Here is a 21201-nt window from a genome sequence, read left to right as displayed (position 1 = left end):
GATTGTTGCAAACATTTTGACAGAGCAGGGAGAGAAGGGACCATGGCCCTTTCGAAGAAACGGAAATGCCATTTTAATGACAATATGATGAAAGAATTTCCATATCTCGGCCCAGGTCTGGATGATACAGCAGTTCTTTGTACCATTTGCAATTCTTAATTTTCAATAGCCAGTGGAGGGAGAACATCAGCAGACAAAAAAGCATTGGTTTGCCCTCAGTTACCTCATTCTTCAAGACGGTAGAGCCCTCCCAGCAAGAATATGATTTAGCACTGAAGGAGGGTGTTTTTGCTTACCACACCATGCCTCACAATCACAGTTACGGATCAATGGACTGCACAGCACAACTGACACGGAAGTTCTATGAGCCAAAGTTAACATGTGCTAGAACAAAATGTGAAGTAATTTTAAGTAATGTGTTTGCACCCTGGGCAACTTCTCTGGCAACACAGGACCTAGATCAGGTTGAATATGCATCCTTGTCCATTGATGCGTCCAACCATGGACTTGTAAAGCTGCTGCCAGTAGTAGTCAGATATTGCAAGATATATGATGGCAGCATATCTGTGGAAACAAAACTGCTGGATTTGATTGAATTGAAAGGGGAAACCGCAGAGGAAATTGCAGCTGAGGTCCTGGTGGTTGTTCAAAAATTTCAGCTTGAAAACAAAATGGTAGCATTCTCTGCAGATAACACCAACACCAACTTTGGAGGACTAAATAGACTTGGTAGGGTGAATGTCCATACAAAAATAAAAAATGCTCTGCAGAGAGATTTAATTGGCTTAGGTTGCCCTGCCCACATCATTCATAACACAGCCAGAACAGCTTTGGATATGATCCCCCTTGATGTTGAGTACCTGCTCATAAAAATCTTTGGATATTTTCATTTTTTTTAGTCGAAAGACTAAAAAGCTTTTGTGAGTTTGTTGGTCAAGAATGCCACAAAAAAGTTGGTCACAGTAATGTTCGCTGGCTGTCCATGCTCCCTGCAATTGAAAGAGTGCTGCAAATGTATAAGCCATTAAAAACTTTTTTTCTTTCAGAAGACAAATGCCCTTTGTACCTACGAACTATCTTTGAAGATCCACTGACTGAACTTTGGCTGACCTGCTTTGTACATGGGAACTTAACTGTATTCCATGAAACAATTAAGATGCTTGAAGGACAGGAACGTTGTGCCGTTGAGTCTGCTGCAGTTCTAAAGAACTTCGAGGCTAAACTGATAGCAAGATGTGATGAAAACTTTATTCCTGTTTTGGTGAGAGGACTACTCAGAGAGCTTGTGGACAATGGAGCAATTTCTAGAGACTCTTTTCTCAAAACATCTAAATCATTCTTCACAACTGCAGTGACATGCAGTCTTGTTCAAAATAATAGCAGTACAATGTGACTAACCAGAATAATCAAGGTTTTTAGTATATTTTTTATTGCTACGTGGCAAACAAGTTACCAGTAGGTTCAGTAGATTCTCAGAAAACAAACGAGACCCAGCATTCATGATATGCACGCTCTTAAGGCTGTGCAATTGGGCAATTAGTTGAAAGGGGTGTGTTCAAAAAAATAGCAGTGTCTACCTTTGACTGTACAAACTCAAAACTATTTTGTACAAAAAAAAAAATTTCTGGGATTTAGCAATCCTGTGAATCACTAAACTAATATTTAGTTGTATGACCACAGTTTTTTAAAACTGCTTGACATCTGTGTGGCATGGAGTCAACCAACTTGTGGCACCTCTCAGCTGTTATTCCACTCCATGATTCTTTAACAACATTCCACAATTCATTCACATTTCTTGGTTTTGCTTTAGAAACAGCATTTTTGATATCACCCCACAAGTTCTCAATTGGATTAAGGTCTGGAGATTGGGCTGGCCACTCCATAACATTAATTTTGTTGGTTTGGAACCAAGACTTTGCCCGTTTACTAGTGTGTTTTGGGTCATTGTCTTGTTGAAACAACCATTTCAAGGGCATGTCCTCTTCAGCATAGGGCAACATGACCTCTTCAAGTATTTTAACATATGCAAACTGATCCATGATCCCTGGTATGCGATAAATAGGCCCAACACCATAGTAGGAGAAACATGCCCATATCATGCTCCATGCTTCACTGTCTTCACTGTGTACTGTGGCTTGAATTCAGAGTTTGGGGGTCGTCTCACAAACTGCCTATGGCCCTTGGACCCAAAAAGAACAATTTTACTCTCATCAGTCCACAAAATGTTCCTCCATTTCTCTTTAGGCCAGTTGATGTGTTTTTTGGCAAATTGTAACCTCTTCTGCACATGCCTTTTTTTAACAGAGGGACTTTGTGGGGGATTCTTGAAAATAGATTAGCTTCACACAGACATCTTCTAACTGTCACAGTACTTACAGGTAACTCCAGACTGTCTTTGATCATCCTGGAGGTGATCATTGGCTGAGCCTTTGCCATTTTGGTTATTCTTCTATCCATTTTGATGGTTGTCTTCCGTTTTCTTCCACGTCTCTCTGGTTTTGCTCTCCATTTTAAGGCATTGGAGATCATTTTAGCTGAACAGCCTATCATTTTTTGCACCTCTTTATAGGTTTTCCCCTCTCCAATCAACTTTTTAATCAAAGTACGCTGTTCTTCTGAACAATGTCTTGAACGACCCATTTTCCTCAGCTTTCAAATGCATGTTCAACAAGTGTTGGCTTCATCCTTAAATAGGGGCCACCTGATTCACACCTGTTTCTTCACAAAATTGATGACCTCAGTGATTGAATGCCACACTGCTATTTTTTTTAACACACCTCTTTCAACTAATTCAACTAATTGCCCAATTGCACAGCCTTAAGTGCGTGCATATCATGAATGCTGGGTCTCATTTGTTTTCTGAGAATCTACTGAACCTACTGGTAACTTGTTTGCCACATAGCAATAAAAAATATACTAAAAACCTTGATTATTCTGGTTAGTCACATTGTACTGCTATTATTTTGAACAAGACTGTACATGAAAGCATGGAGCAAGCACACTGACGACCTGCAATGTCTCCTTTTGAAAAAGCAAATTCACCGTGAAGAAATTCAGAAGGCAGTAGCCACACTGCAGGAGAAATGCCCTAATGTGACCATCAATGAGGATGCACTATTTTATGGGTTACTTGCTTGCAAGAATTCTTAAAGGGTGAATCACTTGAAAAATGGAAAAAAAATGAAACACCACTTTGTCAGAGATGGAGCACAGTGTTCACTGTCTTTCAAGAAGATATTCAAAATACTAACCTCTCTAAATTGTCATCAGTTATCATGTGTTTGCCAGGGAGTAATGCACCAGTTGAGAGGGTGTTTCCTCAGAAAAATACATTCATCAGAGAAATATGTGGACTAGTTTCCTTACCACTTGTTTTGTAGGGCAAAAGACAACCAGTGAACTAATCACAACACAATTAGCATTACATTTTGTTTAAATAGATTTTAAGTTATTCCTTCTATTCTATGTTTGTTGATGTTGTATGATGTTATAAAATCTTTAGAGGTGAATCACTTGACAAATGGCAAAAAAATGAAACAATTTTATCAGAGACAAACAAGAGACAAAATGATTGTGTTTCCAAAGGATGGACAGAGCAATCCACTGGAAACACAATCATCTGAGAAATATATGGAATAGTTTCCTTTGAACTTGTTTAGTAGGGCAGATATGTTTTAAAACGTTTTAAATACATTTGCCATTGTTCCTTCTGTTCCATGTGTTGCTATAAAAACTGCTGAAGAAGAAACTTAAAGTAACTGTGATGGCACTTAGGCACTTAATATCTTCTGTGAACAAATTAAAATGAATTTAAATGACAGTAATTACGTTCATTAGTTGAATAAGAAGCTTAAAACAATAAAAATGCAAAAACAGAGAAAAATGTTTTGTCCCTGTTTTTTAATTCATGGATAATAACAAGCCTGATTTCAATGAGATTTTACCATTGAACTAGGAAATGTCCCCGGTTTTCATTGAAAAAATCTGGTTACCTTACCATATGAGATACTGTTTGAAAGCTTAGAATCTCTACTTTCTGCAGATATGCATAATTTTGACATATATTTTACTGTAAGAAAGTTATTTACACTATCACCCCCCCCTCTTTTTAAATTATTTAATATTCACATATCTCTATATTTCATATTTTTCTTTTTGTTTTATTCTCATGACATATCCAACAATCGTTGAATGAATAATGAAGTAAGAAATAGTCTTACTTCCATGAAACTTGAGCGTCAGCTGTCTCAGATACCACAGCCACAAAATACTACATGGTCTGTTTAGTGTAGGTTGTCCTGTACTTAATTTTGTGTTTATTAGAGGACTGACAACATATATTTAGCACTTTCAACAGAGTTTTATGTAATTTCAAAGGGTTTCCTGTAAAATTATCCCAAAAGTCCCCAAAATAACCTCTGTGCTTAAGAGGTTAGACTGTAAACGTATGTGGTAGGCCTATACAAAGTCATCCCATCACTTTATGTGATGCACTTCACTGTAAAAAAGTGGGTTTAGATTACAGCCCGGAAAGTATTGCGTAAGTACAGCGAATTTATAGCGTATGTTTCTGTAATTATAGTATACTTATGAAGTATGTACATGTAATTATAAGGGAACAATTTATAATATTTGGGGAACAAAGGGGTAACAACCAGGAAAAATACAAATAATATATGCAGTAAGTATTTTATAACTAAGGGCTAACTATTTTAATATTATATGGCATGTATATATGCTAAAAACGTGGGAAATTACAAATTATTTATACAGTAACTCATAACTTCGCACTAACGATTCAAATATTAGGCCTCTGTGATATGGCGTAGGCTACATGCAAAACAATCTTATGTTTGAGAGTAATTTAGCGAGAACACACACATTCACTGAATTGGCTCGATCACACTCCTCTCCACATATAGCTGGTGCGTGGTGATCGCACTGGCATCATACCATGGCTGCTTTCACATGGATTCTGCAAACTGTGGGTCTTCATTCAATCATAGTCATACACCACATATATTTTTGGAATAATATAGGTAGGCAATTAAAATATATTTGGGCCTAGGCTAAGTATTTTTTTAACCACGGGGGTATATATTTTATCATTTCATGATGCATGATGATGGAGATTACTAAACAACAAAACTTGAAATACAGTTAATGTGTTTATGCTATTTATTAGTACGATACAATTTATTTAAAATATTATAAAAACATAACTTGTGTTATATTTTAACACAAAATTACACATAATGTGTTAAATTACACATAATGTGTTAAAAACTTAACACAAAGATGTGTAAAAATTAACACATCCTTTTTAAGAGTGTATTTTCTGTAGTTACTGTGTAAATATACCATTGTTTTGTGTTGTAACAGTCTAAGTCAAAACATTTTACCCCGTTGTTTCATGTAGTTACAGAGTAAATATAACATCTGCGGGTAAATTAAAGTGGCACTTGTTACCCCCTTGTTTCACGTAGTTACAGAGTAAATACAACATCTGCGGGTAAATTAAAGTGGCCCTTTTTTTCCCTCTGTTCCCAAAATATTATAAAATGTTCCCTTAAAATTACAAATATGTACTTTATAAGTACACTATAATTTCAGAAATGTATGCTGTAAATTCGCTGTACTTATGCAGTACTTTACTGCATATATTATTTGTATTTTTCCTGGTTGTTACCCCTTATTCCCCAAATATTATAAATTGTTCCCATAATTACACGTACGTACTTCATAGGTTAACTATAATTACAGAAACATACGCTGTAAATTCGCTGTACTTACCCAGTACTTTCCGGGCTGTAATCTAAAGCGTTACCAAAAAGGGCTATAGTCACGCAGTTGTTTGCCAGTATATTTAAATATATGATATTTACTGGCAACAGTTTGTTCAAAGTTAAATGAACATTAACATGTCTTTGTCTTGTAAGGGTGGATTCACCACAGTGCATTAGGCTATAGGAATGCCACAATGACTTAAAAATGTTAACAGACAGATGGTGTATACTGTCACAGTCCCGTTCTGTTTCCTGCATGTTTACTGTTGTTTCCCCTTTAATTGTCAATTGAACTCCATTTCCCAGCATCCTCCACTCTCCCTCACCTGATCGTCATTGTTTATCACCATCACCTGTCCCTCATCACCTGTTTTGTATAAAGACTGCCTTGTTGATTCAGTGTTTGTCTGGTCTCGTTTTAGGTATGGTTGGTTGTTGTGTGGTGTTTATTTGTAAGCGCAATCTGTTAAAATGTATGTTTTTACATGATCAGCAGCAGCAGCATAATAGCGCTAATTAACATATTATTGCTGTGTGCCAATATGGTTTGTTTCTATTTATAAAACAGTTAGTTTACATCCTTGATTCTGATTGGTCAGTAGTTGTACTTTACTCCACTTTGCTTTGTGCCTTATACAAAAAAGCAGCCTCTTGTACCTTACTGCTTACTTAAACATCTCTGTTTTATACATTTAGTATCAGGGGGTCCCTGCTCCATACCTCTCTCATCTACAATAAGGGGTCCCTGCCCTGAAAAACGTTGAAGACCCCTGATATAGTGTATACAATCTTAACTACAGATCGGCTGCCAAACCTAGGGTGACCATATGTGCCATTCTTCCTGGCCAGGATTTTGGTGCGTCTTCCGGAAGTCGTATTTGTTGACCGCATATGCCATTCAGTTAAAAACATAAGACATACAATTGTAGTTTTATTCTTACCAAAGAAATGTAGCGGTTGCCTTTCTGTAATAATAATAATAATTCTCTATGATGTATGCGTTCGAAAAAAACGACTTCCGGAAGATGCACCCGAAATCCTGGCCAGGACGCATCCGGGAAGAATGGCACGTATGGTCACTCTAATATTAAGTCATTTTCAGACCAGTACCCGGTCTGCCGCGTTAAAGAGAAAGAATAAAGTAGACTTAAAGTACTTTATGAGCATTAGGGTGGCCATTCGTGCCAGTTCCGCCGGACACGTCCCGAACATGTTTTCGGGTTCGTTCTCCGGAAGTCGCGTTGCTCGACCATCGAGGTTCTCACATTTCAGTTAAAATACATTAGAAAATTAAGATTTATTTCTTTTAAGACATACAATCATTGCAGTTTCATTCTTACCTTGAAATGTAACGGTTGCTTTTCTGAAATTAAACCCGAAATATTAAACCTTGATATGCGGTCGACCAACGCGACTTCCGGAGAACGAACCCCAAAACATGTTCGGGACGTGTCCGGCGGAACTGGCACGGATGGCCACCCTAACGAGCATCAAAGTTTGATTACAATCATTCATTTTAATCTTTAACAAGCATAGTATAGATATCAAAAATATATTTTCACAGAATATTTTACATTATGTAGGGTGATTTTATGTTAAAAATAGCTTTAAATGGGTTTACAAATTCATAAAAAGTTCACAATATCTTTTATCAATAGCTCGCGCACTGTAAGGGTTAAACAAATGGGCGTGTTCTTGGCCATTGTCACAACCGGCCAATCACAGTGTTGCTGATCAGTGTTTCTACCATCGATATGTATTGCCTTTTCTTGCAGTGCACATGTGCAATGATCTCAAATAATTCAACCTGCCATACTAATCATCAGGAGTGTTCAAAGAACCGAATAAGTGAGATCTGAACATCTCAGATGTCTCATTTCAACAGGAGCTTGCCAAATGTCACATAAGGACCGTTGCAGCTGAACTGGGTTTGTAAAGGATTGCTTAAACCAGAGGATCTCAACTCTGGGTATTTGTTTTTCTCCAGATTTTAGCACTAACCCTGATCAAACTCACCTGCCTGCAATTTTCTGGTATTCCTGAAGACCTTGATTACATTTCAGGTGTTTTTGATCAATGATGAAACTAAACTTTGCATGAATGTGGATTTCCAGGGCCAGAGTTAAAGCTGCGTTCCAGGCAACCTGTAACCCGTAACTCACGACTTCAAAACCACAACTCACGACTCTGAACTGGGAGTACATCGATCTAGTACGAGTTCACGGGTGGGAAGTCACGGGTTTGACTGCCGTTCCAGTGCACTTTCACCGGTAGAAGGTTGTAAAAACACGATTTACAGGCTGCCTAGAACGCATAGGGTCGTGAGTCGTGGTTTTGAAGTCGTAACTCACGGGTTTAAAAACCTGCCTGGAACGCAGCATAAGAACCCTTGTTTAAACAATAACAAAAAGATTTTATGACTTTTTATAGAATACAAGACACTACTTTGATCCTTGTGTGCTTTATATATATTTTGTAGTGACTATGTCGGCTTTATTTAACTGCTTTATGTGTCTCACTGGAACTTCATTGTCATATTAGCATTATGAATTGTGATTGGTCCAAAGCAGACACTGCTATGTGAAGACCTTCATGGTTAGCAATATTAACACAGATGCAGTTCACCAGTGGAATTCATGTTTACAGAAGCTCACAGACTTCTTTAGTTCTGTGTCTTTGCATGTTGTGCAATCCAACGTGTGGCTTTGTTTGCTTACACAGAGCTGAACATTTCTTTTATTTATATATGAACAGCTTCTTATAGAGGTAAGTAATTAATGTAGTTACTCACAAGTCTATTTGAAATACATTAATATTGTACACGCCTTTCTTTAAAGAGACATTGTTTTTATTCTTGTTTATAATACAGACCAAATTCATTCTGTTTAAGCCATAAAATGTTGAACACACATTCGACTGGGTCTCAGCTGTGTCGTCTAGCTGTTATATTGGCAGTCGCTGGTCTCATCTCTTTCACCGTCATGTTTTTATGGACTTCACCTCAGACCTTCTGTCTACCCGAACAACTTTCATTTAAGCCAGACTCAAGTAGACACCACGTAGAGAAGAACATCTCACTTGATGAAGCAGTGGTTGACAAACCGATTCTTTTGTTATGGGTCTGGCCTCAAGATAGATTTTATCTGAATATCTGTAAAACTATTTACAACATTGACGGCTGTCACCTGACAGATGATCGATCTCTCTACAACAACACGGATGCTGTGCTGCTTTTTCATAAAGCTATTAGTCTGTCCACACTTCCTCCATCTCCTCGCCCTTCTTTCCAAAGGTGGATATGGATGAATGTTGAATCACCACACAACACACAGAAAACACCAGGAATTGAAAACCTGTTTAATCTGACTCTCAGTTATAGAGAGGACTCTGACATTCCTGTCCGGTTACGACTGACCAGCAGAAAGATCCCAGATGAGGATTTTGAAATTCCCAAAAAAGAAAAACTCATCTGTTGGGTTGTGAGTAACAATGGAGCCAGGACAGGTGTTGGCACCAGAAACGCTTACTATAAAGAACTTAGCAAGCATGTCAAAATACACGTGTATGGAAAAGCTTATGGATCGTTCCTGGACTATAAAGACTACTTTCCCACCATAGCCAGCTGTAAATTTTATCTCTCCTTTGAGAACTCCATTCACAAAGACTACATCACTGAGAAGTTTAATGGACCTCTGGCAGTAGGTACTGTACCTGTGGTGCTGGGACCTCCTCGAAAAAACTATGAAAGGTTTATACCGGGTGACTCATTTATTCATGTGGATGACTTTCCAGATGCAAAGTCACTAGCAGAATATCTTATCCGTCTGGACCTCGATGACGACGCATATCGCAGGAACTTTAACTGGAGGAGACATTTCTCAGCTCGACCTCATTTAATATTGAAGAACCAAGAGTTTGTTCTGGCTATTTGTACGGCCTGTGATTATGACACAAGGAATATAACGAAGCTCACGATATCTATAAATGGTTTTTCAACTTATGTCATCTCAGATTCTAGTGTTATGGGTATTTTGATAATTTATTACAATAATGCATATGTTAATGTATGTGTATCATAGTTTTCAATATATATTCTTAAATAAATAATCTTCAGCACTGTTGTCTTCTGGTCAAATGTACATATTTTGTTTTGCAGCACTTTAATATTGAAATACCAGCAGTCTTTACCTCTCTCTTACAAGTTTTTGCAGTCCATTTTAATGGTGCTATCATATTACAATGTGATACAGCTGGTCAAGATGCTCCCAGTGCAATCACAGGTTCTGAAAAGACTGACAAAATGAAGAGTACTTATATTAACTCTCTTTAACCAATAGGCATAGCAGAAGACAGGAGTCGAAATGTATCCACTAGTGTAGAGCATCCCCTAGTGTTCATACTGTGTGTTACATCCTGTGTCATGATGGGCGTTTCGTCCTTCTGTTTTCCTTGTTGTGACTATTTGTGTTTGCAGAGCTCATGATTGGACGCCGGTGCTGTCAATCATTATTAAGACGTTTGCCATCCGGCCTACCAGGAGTCATCATGCCCCATAAGAATGCGGAAGGGGAAAGGGACAGGAGGGCGCGTCACTTCCTGCTTGACGGCTCTCGTTTGTCACGCTGCTCATCGTTCGTTTCTTATCACTTGCGTTTTGTGTCTTAGTATATTTTAAGTTCCTGAACTGATACCGCAACCCATCCTCTATTCGTTGCATTTGTTTGTTGAAACGGAATTGATTATTGTAGCAAACTGCTATTTTCACACTCTCTCCCTCTGAGGTGTGATTATTGTGTTTAATCCTTTATCTCACGGTGTCGAGACGAGGCTAGTATGTCACGTGATGTACATAAATGCAACATGTAGGATGACTTTGTTTAGAGACATCAGGTAAGGAGCGGTTAAGCTTTATTTTGTATGTTTGTTTTGTTAGTGAGTGTAGCTAGCTGGCGTTTACGCTGAAGATTTATTTTCTTGTTTTATTTTCTTTAGATTAGTGTTGATTAGGTAGGAGATAGTAGGTCTTTTGTTTTATTTATTTCTTTGCTTTAAAGCTCCGCTCACGTCTCACATTGTTGAGTTTTTTTTTTCTCACATTGTATATAGTTTGAGTGTGATTTATTATATGGTTTCATTATTGTAAAAAAAAGATGAAACAAACTACTGAACAGTATCACAGAAAACTACATTCTTCACTAAAGTTTTCTTAAAAGCAGTTTTTTGTCTGTTTCATTCATTACTCCACACACGCCAAAATCAATGCATGTTCCAATTTATTCATGTCTGTGTGTTCGCTACCAAAATCCCTAGACAATAACAGCCGTAAAAGAGGTAGTCGTAACACTGTGCACATACTGTCATATTAAGAACTTTAAATTACATATACATACAAATAATTACATACTTTATAGAATATTATGGTAAAGGCCAATTTGGTTCACAACGAATCCAAGTATACTTAATAGGGATGCACCGATACCACTTTTTTGGAGTACGAGTACTTGCATTTCAGTACTTACCGATACTGAGTACTTAATAAAAAAAACATGATTTAAATTTACAGGTAACAGCTTTAGTCATATAATTTAACAAAAAAACAAAGGACTAGTTTTCCAGTTTGTTTTAAACTCTGCCTCTTTGGACAACACACGAGGCATTAACCCCTTACACGCTGCTCAAACATAGACATTTCTCAGACTGTGGTATCGATTCCAGGTATCGGGGGACTTTTAACGAGTACGAGTTCTTTAGAAAATGTGGTATCGAGGCCGATACCAGTATCGGTATCGGTGCATCCCTAATACTTAATAATATAATCATATGTATTTATTATTATACTCCGTTATCATGGGTATGATATACAAAGTATATCAACAACATACTAACTAGTGTCAAAATTATTCTTTCATGTAAATGTTTGGACAGGATAAAAAATATGAGACTTATCCTTACAAAAAAGAACCTGAAATAAGCTGTCTTTTCGTTGACCAAAACACCAAGTTGACAAAGTGAGAGAACTAGAAGCAACTGTATAATTACTGGTTTGTTAGATGATCTGCATCTCAGCTTTATTGTCATGAGAAAGAAATTTCTGATTTGTTGGCACATGATGGAGCTATTGCCCGAAAGATTTCATCCTGCGTTAAGAGACAGTATCAATCTCGTGCATCTCCACCCAACCGTTCACTTCCGTAGTGTTCTTTGTCCTACTATGGAAGTGAATGGGGCTCATGATCGGTTTGCTACAAACATTACTCAAAATATCTTCCTTCGTGTTCATCAGAACAAAGACATTTATACAGGTTTGTAACAACATGAGAGTGAGTAAATGACAGAATCTATTTAAGATTTAGTGAGAGAACTAAGATTAAGAATTAAGATTTATCAGTACACTGCAAAAAATGATTTTCAAGAAAAAAAAAATCTTAAATTAAGATGCTTTGTCTTGATGAGCAAAACGACCCAAGAAAATAAGTCTAGTTTTTAGACCAAAAATATCAAATTTAAGTGAATTTGTGCATAAAACAAGCAAAAATATCTGCCAATATTTTTGAACCTATGTGCATCACGCGTCATGTCAAAATATGTACCTGCTGTACATATTTCCAACAGTGGCGGAGCTAGACTTTTAAAACAGGGGTGGCAAAGGGGTGGCAAGGTATTATTTTGGGGGGTCAATATACAAAGTGTTCAATTACACTAAAAATTAATTATTTCCACAAAATGTATATAGATTAAATTAAAGTTGTTTATTTTCCAAAATGTACACAATTATATATGTATTAAGGATACAGCAAAAATAGATCAACTGGGATCTGTTTGGCCCTGATCTGCACCTGACTTTTGCTTCTTTAGAAAGAAGTTGGTAATTTCGCTGTCCCTATAGTTACACACCTCATGAAGAAACCAAAATATTGAACAATTTGCTTGTTTTTATTTACCATAAGTACACCGTTACTAATTATACAAATATTAAAACAATACACTACGACAAAATCTGAGTATATTGAGGTCTAGCCTATTTGACAACACAAGGAAAATTGCTTACAGACGTCTGGACATGTTATGTTAAGGGAGGAGGGAACGAGTTTCCATTTAAGTTCAATGTAATAATGTAAATAGACTTCTGTCTCTCACATTAAGCTATGGAATGGCTTCAGATGACTTTTTGAAATTATAATCCAACTCTCTCAGATCCAAGTCACCCAAACTGACATTTAAAAAGCGTGAGGCGCCGAAAGGCGTGCTGTTTACATCCCTGTACTATATCCACGGTGGTTTTATTAAGTTCAATATGCTGCATAACACGTGACAATATGAATAAGCCTACCTAATGTCTGTGATTGTTGCTGAACATTTGCTAACGACATGTTTTTTTATTGTTTTAAGCATCTTCACGCAGGCGTGACAGTATTAGTCAGTTTCACAAGACTAGTAAGGCTCATTGAAGTATTAATGCTAAGCACTACAGTGCAATGTCTTCCTTAAAAGTTAAAACAGTACTTCGTTTAATTTAATACCAATAAAAGCCGTACATACCAGCAAAACGCTCTTCATTGATCCTGTGTGTGCTGCCGCGTTATGTTTTGGAGCACCAAGGAGCTCATGTCAGCTTAACCAATAGGCTTGTTCGACGTCATGCGGCGCCGCAAGAATCGCCAGCTGGAATACGTCAAAGTACCGCAAGAGCGATTCGCGAAGTCATAGGGAGGAGTTTGCTTTTAAATCGCTCTCGTGGAACTTGGACGTCATCTGGGAGTCGGTTCTTGCGGTGCCACATGAAGTCGAACAAGCGTAATGAAAAGATAGCAGCAACAGCACGCTTGTGCGTGCTGAAGGATGCATTCACGTCCGCTGGGAGATTTGAGAAATGTTCGTAAAAATCAAACAGTGTAATGTTTTCAGCGGGGTGGCAACAGGGGTGGCAAGGACTTCGTCTGGGGTGGCAATTGCCACCCCAAATAGCCCTCTGGCTCCGCCACTGATTTCCAAAGGTTTATGATAAAACGTCTCGGTTACGGATGTAACCCTCGTTCCCTGAAGGAGGGAACGGAGACGTCACGTCGTGACCGACGAATTGGGAACTCGCTTAGAGAGACCAATCTGCTTCGAATACTACTAAAACGCCAATGAACTTGGCATTGAGATATTTGCATAATGCTGGCGCCGCCCCGCCAGGTGCGTATATAAGCAGCAGGTGCAAATAGGGAAATTAGCTTCTTTTTCGCTGAGAAAGCCGGAAAGTGTGACCGGCCGTAACAGCAGGTGGCAGCACCTGTGGCGACGGGACGTGACGTCTCCGTTCCCTCCTTCAGGGAACGAGGGTTACATCCGTAACCGAGACGTTCCCTTTCAGTCGGTCACTACGACGTCACGTCGTGACCGACGAATTGGGAATCCCTACCAAAACGCCACTAGGGGCTGACCTCTTCCAGTGTCTGCAGAAAATCCTCCAAAATCCCCTCGGGGAAAATGGAGAAATAGGATAGGGCAGAAAGGCCGGGCACTAGATGTTCCTTTAACCCACAGAAGTGCCAGCGACTGGGAAGCGCCCTACCTGAGCGGGATAGGAACGCTGTGGAAGCCACCGCCCCTCTTAAGGGCTAATGGTGGACGATAAGAAATAAAGACAGCCGTGGCTGTGTAAGCAAAGCAGTGCTCTGCTAAGGGAAACGTGGGCTGGTAGGATTAACCCCACGGAAAAATACTCACAAAGGAACCCGGTGGGACACAATGTGGAGCCCGAGCCAACACGTAGGTTCGCGAGGATACAGCTAGTGAAGGCTGACAGCCAATGCTCCGCAACAAAGGCTGCCAAGGCAGCGGAGGAAGAACAATTCAAACCATTACGCATTTTTGTTCTGAAGGCCTTCCATACTGACACAGTTATGAAGCATCAGTTGGAGGCTGCAAGCCGACCTGCGAGTCTGTTCTCCGTGCCCTCCCTGGTGAGGAAAAAACACGAGAGGATACAGGCTCGATACGAACACTGTAAAATCTAATGAACGTATTAGGTGTCGCCCAACCAGCATGTCTGTTAGCGAGGAACCACGAGCTAAAGCCCAAGATGAGGCAACACTCCGTGTGGAGTGTGCTCTCAAATTAAAGGGGCAAGGAATACCCTGAAGATTATAAGCCAGGGTGATAGTATCAACTATCCAAAGAGACATCCTCTGCTTAGTGACAGCTTTCCCTTTCTGCTGGCCACCATAACAAACAAAGAGCTGGTCTGAGGTCCTGAGGCTTTGCGTGCGATCCACGTAGAGTCGCAGTGCGCGTACGGGGCACAACAAAGCCACGGTTGGGTCTGCGTCCTCCGGAGGCAGCGCTTGCAAGCTCACCACCTGGTCTCTGAAAGGAGTGGTGGGAACTTTGGGCACGTAGCCTGGTCTGGGCCTCAATGTTACACTCGAGGCAGCAGGACCAAACTGAAGGCACGAGTCGTCAACAGAGAATGCATGTAAATCCCCTACTCTCTTCACTGAAGCCAATGCTAGCAGGGTCAGAGCTTTCATTGATAAAAGCTTCAGACTCGCAGACTGCAAAGGCTCGAACGGGGGGGCCTGAAGGGCTTTCAGCACCATGGACAGGTCCCAGGGAGGAATAGAAGGAGAGCGCGAGGGGTTTAGCCTGCGAGCGCCTCTTAAAAATCTAATAACCAAATTATGCTGGCCAACTGTTCTGCCGTTGATAAGTGAGTGATGAGCAGAAATAGCAGCGATATCAACTTTAATGGTGGAGGGTGACAGCCTACCGTCTAACCTATGTTGAAGATATAAAAGCACGATGTTAATAGGGCATTCTCTGGGGTCCTCGCGTTGTGAAGAGCACCAGGTGACGAAAAGGTTCCATTTAAACGCGTAAGCCCGTCTCGTGGACGGAGCTCGAGCCGCGTCGATTGTGTTAGATACCGCTTGTGGTAAATCACCTAAACCTTGCGCGCGCTCAACGACCACACATGGAGATCCCACAGGTCGGGGCGCGGGTGCCATAATGTGCCCCCTCCTTGAGAAAGAAGGTCCTTCCTCAGGGGAATCCGCCAGGGAGGGGCTGTCGCGAGGAGCATTAGCTCTGGAAACCAATTCTTGCTCGTCCAATATGGGGCGATCAGTAAAAGGCTCTCCTCGTCCTGCCTGACTTTGCACAATGTCTGTGCGATTAAGCTCACTGGGGGGAATGCGTATTTGCGCATCCCCCGAGGCCAGCTGCGTGCCAAAGCGTCCACGCCGAGGCTGCCCTCGGTTAGTGAATAAAATAGGCGACAGTGGGTATCGTCCGGCGACGCAAACAGGTCTATCTGCGCACGACCGAACTTCTTCCAAATTAGCTGGACCGTCTGGGGGTGGAGTCGCCATTCGCCGGGGCGCGCAGCTCGAGAAAGCGCGTCCGCTGCTGTATTGAGCGAGCCCGGAATGTGAATGGCACGAAGGGACCTCAGATGCTTCTGACTCCAAAGGAGGAGATGACGAGCGAGACGCGACAGGTGACGGGAGCGCAAACCGCCTTGACGGTTGATATACGCAACGGTCGCAGTGTTGTCGGTGCGTACTAGTACATCCTTCCCTCACAGCTCCGTAGCGAAGCGTACCAGTCCCAGATATACTGCCCACAACTCTCGGCAATTGATGTGCCAGTGCAACTGGGGTGCTGTCCACACCCCTGAAGCTGTAAGCTCGTCGTACGTGGCACCCCAGCCCGTGTCGGACGCATCTGTGTGTACAACAGCATGCTGAGCGATTTGTCTCATGGACACACCGGACCTGAGAAACGCGGGGTCCGACCACGGGGGGAATGTTAGGCGACACGCAGGTGTAATAGCTACACGATGGATGCCGGCGCGCCACGCTCTCCTCGGGACTCGATCGTGAAGCCAACGCTGAAGCGGTCTCATATGGAGCAGTCCGAGCGGTGTCACGGCTGCTGCTGCTGCCATATGCCCCAGGAGCTTCTGAAATTGTTTCAGCGGGACCGCATTCTTCCCTCGAAATGAACCGAGGCAAGTCAGAATTGACTGGACGCGCTCTTCTGTTAAACGCGCCGATAAATCGATCGAGTCCAGTTCCATACCGAGAAAAGAGATCCTCTGCGTGGGGCAGAGTTTGCTCTTTTCCCAGTTGACCCGAAGACCCAAACGGGCGAGATGCCGAAGCGTTAAATCTCTGTGCTCGCAAAGCGTCCGTCGAGAATGCGCTATTATAAGCCAATCGTCGAGGTAAGCCAATATGCGAACGCCGCTCTCTCTGAGGGGTTTTAACGCCGCCTCCACTACTTTCGTGAACACACGGGGAGAGAGGGAAAGCCCGAACGGTAAAACTTTGTACTGGTATGCCCGTCCCTCGAATGCAAACCGGAGAAACGGTCTGTGACGAGGGAGAATGGACACATGAAAGTACGCGTCTTTCAGGTCTATTGCCGCAAACCAATCTTGGGGGCGAATTGAATTGAATATTTGCTTCGGTGTTATCATCCTGAAAGACCTCCTCTGCAGAGATTTGTTCAGAACGCGCAAATCCAAGATCGGTCGCAACCCACCGCCTTTTTTGGGTACTATAAAATACGGGCTGTAGAAACCCGACCTCATCTCGGTTGGAGGGACCGGCTCGATCGCGTCCTTCGCCAGCAGGACTTCGACCTCTGCACGCAGTACGTGTGCGTCGGACGCTTTCACCGCGGTGAAACGGATGCCCGAGAATTTGGGTGTGTGCCGGATGAATTGAATTTCGTAACCGAGGCGGACAGTGCGTAAAACCCAACGAGACGGGCTGGGAAGCTGAAGCCAAGCCCCCAGGGACCGTACGAGGGGAATTAACGGCACTACCGGGGTACCCGCGGTGGGGCGGCTGAGCGGGACAGGTGGTACTGCCGGTACGTCTGCTGAGACAGCATAAGTATCTACAGTATGTGTGTGTGTGACACTGACCTGAGCCCGCTGAGGGTGACGGTCGTCTGGTCTCCTCAGCGGAGAGCACAGACTCCGAGGAGGGTGCTGGTGGTCCCGTCTCCTCAGCGGAGAGCTGGAACTCCTCAGGACACCCGCTGGCGATAGAGGAGAGGGAGGAAGAGCATGTAAATGCCCGCTCACATCTCTCTCGATCCTCTGGAGACCTGGAGAAGGAATAGGAATGCACTCTTTTTGTGGTTTTGTGGGTGCCGGCTGAGAAGCCGGCGGAACAGAAACAAAACGAAACCAAAGATTCTCCACCCGGCCCTCTACCGGTGGAGGGAGCGATGCCATCACCGTCTCCCGTAGAGTGATCCCATCCAAATCCAGGTCGCCCGTCTCAGGGCCGCTTCGATTTCCGTTTACCACGGGAAGCGGGTGGGGCGGGCGGTGCGGGCTGTCGACGGCTGTTCCCCCTCCGTGGCCTGGAAGATGTTCTAGTGGGGGGGGTGGAGGCAGCCGCCGCAGGGCGCCCTCGGCGAGGAGCAGACGGGCCCGCCGGCGCTGGAGGGCGAGATGCAGGTCGCTTGCACCGGGGCATGATCTGAGCGATCGCCTTCGTCTGCTTCTGGGCGGCGGAGAACTGCTGGGCGAAGGACTCCACCGACTCACCGAAGAGGCCAGCCTGGGACACTGGAGCGTCCAAGAACTTGTTCTTCTCCGCATCCGACATGTCCGCCAGACATAGCCATAAGTGGCGTTTCTGGACCACCATCGTGGACATGGCACGACCAATTGCCTGCGCTGTCACCTTCGTCGCGCGAAGAGCCAGATCAGTGGCAGCCCGGAGCTCCGAAAGGACAGGCGAGTCGTGTCCTCCCTCGTGCAGATCCCTCAAGGCCTTCGCTTGGTGAACCTGCAGCAACGCCATAGCGTGCAGGGCTGAAGCCGCCTCTCCACATGCCTGGTGGGCAGCGCCCGTTAAACCGGAGGACTGTCTGCAGGCACGAGAGGGGAGGGTTGGGCGGTCCTTCCAAGAGGGAGCGTTAGCCGGACACAGCTGCAACGCGACCGCGCGCTCCACAGGAGGGATCCCCGTATAACCCTTAGCGGCTCCGCTGGTGAGGGAGGTGAGGGGGGAGGGCTGAAACGGCCGTAATCTCGTAGAAAACGGCGACTTCCAGGTTCTAGTCAGCTCCTTGTGCACCTCGGGGAAGAAAGGCACCGGTGGAGAGGGTCGTGAAACCCGGGCAGCTCCAGAGAACCAATCATCCAGGCGGGACGGGTCGGGCTGAGGGGGGGAACCCACTCTAACCTGACGGTCTCCGCCGCTCGAGCGAGCACGGCCACCATCTCTGGATCGAACTCCGGCGTCCCAACCCGACCAGAGGGAGGAAGGGCGTCGGGGTCCACGTCAGGGGGAGGAGGCCCACCCTCGGATGCTGCGGCGTCGGTGGACCCGGAGGGCGGCACGATGGATTCTAGAGTCATCGTAGAACACGACGCTGAAGTCTCCATCGGCACATCAACCGGCTGTGGATGAGGAGGCTGAGAGCTGGAGGACGAATCCCCCGACCGGCTCAGCACAGTGATGCGGAGGTCGTCCTTAGAGAGCTTCACGGCCGCACCGTGGCGGCGTTCAGCACTCGCATGACGAGGGTTGCGCTTTTCCCGGAGGAAAGACAACCGTCTCCGCAAATCCACAAGGGACATGTTCTCGCAGTGAGAACACTTACCCCCAGCGAACGCTGCCTCTGCGTGCTCGATGCCCAAACACGAAAGACAACGCTCGTGACCGTCCTTCGGACCCATGTATTTGCCGCACCCAAGATCGCACGGACGAAAAGCCATCCTGAAAAGGACGCTGATGTCCGGATATACGAGAGAGTGGCTGCCTTTAACAAGGCACAAAGCTCTCTCGTATCACTCTTTTAGGGAAATTCACTCAGATGCTTAGTTGATGAGCACACAGGAAGGCAACGCACACACTAAACTCAAAACAATAAACAGATGTAGAGCCGTGGAATTAAGCGAAGCGTCCGCTGTGGTACTGCTAGTCCAACCAACTTCAGCAATCAAATCCCAACAGAGTAAAGTAGCTTCTCAGTAGCAGATACTGCCGGCTTTCGAAGCGATAAAAAGCTAATTTCCCTATTTGCACCTGCTGCTTATATACGCACCTGGCGGGGCGGCGCCAGCATTATGCAAATATCTCAATGCCAAGTTCATTGGCGTTTTAGTAGTATTCGAAGCAGATTGTCTAAATAGTCATTAAACATCTAAAATGATTTATTTGTACGTTTTCTGAGAGGTGACCCATCATAAATGATCTAATGCAAAGATGGGTCTCCATCCATGTATTTTGATTTCGCTTTAAAAATAAATTGCTTCATGTTAAAAGGGTTATTAAGAGAGATAAAGTTTGGGACCTGATTAATGTTTAAAGAGTTATTAAGAGCGACTCAAAAACGATCTTCCTCACGTGCACACATGGCACGAGTGCGCGACCCGATATGTAGACATCTAGTTACAGTTTTTAATTATTTTATCTGTTTTGACAAGAATTCACGCAGGTAGGACCTATAATCTGTTATATCTGAAGTGAATGTTTGGTTAACTGTGGAAAATATCTGATGTGTTAACATTAAAGACCCTTCCATTATAGTAGATCTTAAAGTTGTCTGTCTCAATGTCAATCAAACAAAAAGAAAGAAAAAAGTTTAATATATATATTGATACTGGTTTTGACTTTGTGTGTGCTAAATCGTTTTATTAAATATATTATTTTAGGGTATGGATGTGATTTTGTGTATTTTTCTCAAAATAACCTTTGCTGACTCTGTCAATTTAAAGTCATGCATTGTTTTGAAGTTTATTAATAGAGAATGTCAAAATATAAAACACTCATTATATTAAATTTGCTCATTCCGACTTAATTTGTCAGCACAGCTCACACATGATGCATTAGCAAATAGAAACCGAGAAAGAAAAGGGTCTTCTGAAAGGAAAATTCATATACAAAACAATGGCTGTTGGTTCTGTTGAAAATGTAAACAGGCTGGTGTAACATACATTTGCATAAAGCATCTATATTTGTCCACACCCATGTTGATTAGAGCATTAAAAAACTGAAAATTGTTAAATTAAGGTAAATTTAGAACAGAAGTAAAATTTGAGATTCATTTGCGATTAATCGCGAGTTAATTTATGAAATTATGTGATTAATCTGGATTAAATATTTTAATCTATTGACAGCCCTATATAAAACAGATGCTAATTTTAACAAATTATGACCAAGGCACTAACTTAACACTAAACTCTTATTACACATTATATTAAGCGAGTATCTGACATGAGGTTCTCTTTTATCATAAACTCCTTTGAAGCGTCTGCAGCAGGCATGTATTTTGACATGACGCGGATGCACATAGGTTCACATGATGTGCCAAACATATAATTTGACATGACGAGTCACAAACAAGACGAGAAATACATGTTTTGACGAGCTTCCCATCATGCACCCTCGTAAAGAAC

At 42.7% G+C, this 21201-nt stretch overlaps 1 pseudogene; it reads left to right on the top strand.

Moving 5' to 3' along the window:
- Window positions 1-8683: 8683 nt before the first annotated feature.
- On the top strand, window positions 8684-9804 carry LOC135730183 (4-galactosyl-N-acetylglucosaminide 3-alpha-L-fucosyltransferase 9-like; annotated as a pseudogene).
- The last annotated feature ends 11397 nt before the right edge of the window (window positions 9805-21201 follow it).

The sequence above is a fragment of the Paramisgurnus dabryanus genome, chromosome 11, assembly GCF_030506205.2.
Source record: "Paramisgurnus dabryanus chromosome 11, PD_genome_1.1, whole genome shotgun sequence".
NCBI classification, from domain to species: domain Eukaryota; kingdom Metazoa; phylum Chordata; class Actinopteri; order Cypriniformes; family Cobitidae; genus Paramisgurnus; species Paramisgurnus dabryanus.
Note: the sequence above shows the minus strand (reverse complement) of the source record. Positions and strands in the feature narration are given on the sequence as shown.